We start from the raw sequence: 3450 nt of genomic DNA, 5'->3' as shown, positions 1-3450 counted from the left end.
CATTCTGCTTCTTTGGCTCTATGAGTTTAATGGACTCCTGTCTTAAAGAGCAGCATCTGCCGCCCCGAGACCGTGATCGCTGAATGCTCCAGTAACCGCCATGTAAGTCCCCCTGCAACATCCAGTCACACACTGCGCTCCATTGGGGAACAGCGATGTCACTGTATACTGCAACGCTGCGATATTAGAGTATATGGTGTAAGAGATCGAACAATCGCAGGTTTAAGCCCTGTGCGGGGACTGAGAAGTAAGAGGGGAAAAAATGTTTTAAATATAAAAAAAGAAAGAAAAAAAAATCTCTAAAAATAAAGAAACTTAAAAAAAAACTGTTTATTTTTTTTAACCATTTCAAAATTAGATGTTTTTTTTTTTTTCATCACTAAACATTTTTTTTTCTTTTATAAATGAGTTTGGTAACTCAGTAATGGCTCATGTTGTCAGGTTATTTATCACACAATGAATGCCATTTAAAACAAATCACTTCCCCCCCCCCCCCCCCCCCCCAAAAAAAAAAAAAAAGCAGTGTTGGAATTGTTGTATGGTGTCCACTCTCACTAAAATGGAGGGAGGGGGGCAGTAGTGAGAATCTATTGTCTTAAGTGAGAATGCTCCTTTCTGGGGCTTGATCCACTCAAAACTTTTGAATGGTCTCTACATGTCAAAACTGTGCACTTTAAAGGGATGCTCCATCCTCATATAATAAGTTACCAGTAATTTTTAAGCTAAGTGATCTGCTGTAACCCTTCTCACTTGCATCCAACACTGCCCTCCTCACCCACCCATTTATTATGGGGAGCTGTGTCATGCAATCTCTAGTTCGACAACCAGTCCCGTGCCAGATGTAAGCCATTGTTCCTTAATTTCTGACTATCCAGCTGTTGAAAAAGCATAATTTCTCTTTCCCCCATGATGGCACCACGGAGAGAGGGGTCCGCCCCCAGGGACAGGAAACCTACAGGTGAAAAAGGGCGTACCTCTCTCCCACATCAGTTGGTTTCCTGTCCCTGACGGGGAACCTACAACATATACCTGAAGATCCTTCGTGGGATACCAGGGGCTGATCCAGTTCGGTTCCTGGCAGGGGGCGCCCTGTCACGGCTGGGTCGAGCGGTTTTCTCCCCTTTTTTCCTTCCCTGAAGCACCACCGCAGGGGTCGGCGGACCTTGAGGCAGTCCCCGGGAGGCAGTGAAGGAGGATCAAGTCTGCCTTCCCCAAGAAAAAAAAAAAGGAGGCAGGTGGCAGCGGTCACCGGGATAGCCTCTGTACCGCTGCACAGCATTGCATGGGGGGGTAGTGGCGGCTACCGTCCCATGGGGTCCCAGGCGCAGAAGATGCCGGTATGTGGAGGCGCCGGACACGTGGTACCGCTGAAACGCAGGCGCCATTGCCGCCTGGGCCGGAGACTCCGGGCGTGTGGGCGGGCGGGCGCGTCCCCGCTTATACCTTCCCCCTAAGTGAACGAGCAGTGCGCATGCGCAGATCACCACTTCCGCCGGCGGCGCAAGGCATAAAGGTAGCGCCTCCAGGTGGGAAAATGGGGACCATTCAAACCTTCTTTGCACTAATCACGGTGCGGAGGCCACTATGAGCGACCAGGAGCAGCAGGATGCACAGGAGACTATACAGCTATCTCCTGAGCAAGCGCAGGTACAGCGGCACCAGCATACCCAGCATCAGCGTAAGGGAAACACTTCCTCTCTGCAGCGCAGTAGCAGTGGACGCTCGGAGTTGCAACGCAGCCGAACCTCTGCAAAAACAACGCGACCTGTGACGAATCCAGCGGTGGATATAGTCCCCAGGCCCGAGATGGTATCTCTTGTCCACAGGAGGGTGAGTGATCTACGTGAAAGTCCTGAGTTTAATACGGAGTTACTCTTTCTTCTAGGGAAAAAAATGTGTAGCCAAATCAAAGCACAGGGTATGTGCTATATGCCCGGAAGAGCTACCTTCCTCATGGGAGAAAAAGCTATGCAGCATTTGCATAGAGAAAACAATTCAGGAAGAATCCCCGGCGTTTGCCTCAAACCTAAAGTCACTAATAAGGAGCCAGGTTGAGAGTGCCCTTAAAGTCGTTAAGACCTCAAAGAAAAAACGCAAATCAAGCCATAGGTCCCCTGAATCCAGTGTGGACGAGTCAGAGAGCGAAATATCCGATTCTAGTGATTCATCAGCCTCCGAGACCTCTTCGCTATCTTCAGAAGGGGGACGCAGTTGCTTCCCTATCGAAGAGACAGACGCCCTCGTAAAAGCCGTCAGGACAACAATGGGTCTGGTAGACGAACGCCCTAAAAAAACAGCACAGGATATAATGTTCAGTGGTCTAGAACAAAAGAAAAGGAGAGCGTTCCCAATAAATGAAAAAATTCACTCTCTAATTAAAAGAGAATGGAAGAAACCGGACAAAAAAGTTCCCTTAACTCCCAAGAGAAAATACCCTTTCGACGACCCAGCCTGCTCATCTTGGAGTAAGGCGCCAAAATTGGATGTGGCCATAGCAAAGGCCTCTAAAAAATTCGCCCTGCCCTTCGAAGACATGGGTACCTTAAAGGACCCGATGGACAAAAAAGCTGAGACTTTCTTAAAAAGCTCCTGGGAAGCAGCAGGGGGTGGATTAAAACCGGCCATTGCGGCCACTTGTACTGCCCGCGCCTTAATGGTATGGCTCGAGCACTTAGATTCCCAATTAAAAGAGAAGGTCTCAAGAGAGACAATTCAAAAGTCAGTGTCTGTGATGAAAGGTGCGGCAGCCTTTTTGGCTGACGCATCGGTAGATTCAGCTAGATTGGCGGCTAGGTCAGCCTCCTTCTCAAACGCCGCAAGACGTGCCCTGTGGCTAAAATGCTGGCCAGGGGATTTGCAAACCAAAACTAAATTATGCTCAATACCATGTGAAGGTGAGTTCTTATTTGGGTCAACATTAGACAACATCTTAGACAAAGCCGGGGATAAGAAAAAATCTTTTCCCGGTTTCCCCAATCAGTCTTACAGGTGTCCTTTTTCGGAACAGAAAATTCATGCGGAGGAGACCCCCAAAAGGGAACAAAGATGGATGGGAGGACAAAAGAAATAAGAACAAGGCCTTCATAATCAACAACCCCCCCCCCCCCCCCCCCCCCGACAATAAAAATCACAATGAAGGTATTCCCCGGGTTGGAGGGAGATTGACCTTTCTTCCAGCCTGGGGAAAAATTTCAAACAGTCCCTGGATATTAAGCATAGTAAGAGAAGGTCTCAAACTGAAATTCCGCACCCCTCCCGGCAATTCCTTCATGGTAACACCTCAGAGACAATCACACGAACAGTCAGCTCTTCAGGAAGAGATTTTGAACTTAATTCAGAAGGGAGTGTTACAAGAAGTCCCCTACCAGGAGAAAGGTATGGGCTTCTACTCTCCCCTCTTCCTTCGCAGGAAACCGGACGGATCGCACAGGGCGATCATAAATCTCAAAA

The sequence above is a fragment of the Ranitomeya variabilis genome, chromosome 2 (genome assembly GCF_051348905.1).
Source record: "Ranitomeya variabilis isolate aRanVar5 chromosome 2, aRanVar5.hap1, whole genome shotgun sequence".
In the NCBI taxonomy this organism is placed as follows: domain Eukaryota; kingdom Metazoa; phylum Chordata; class Amphibia; order Anura; family Dendrobatidae; genus Ranitomeya; species Ranitomeya variabilis.
Note: the sequence above shows the minus strand (reverse complement) of the source record.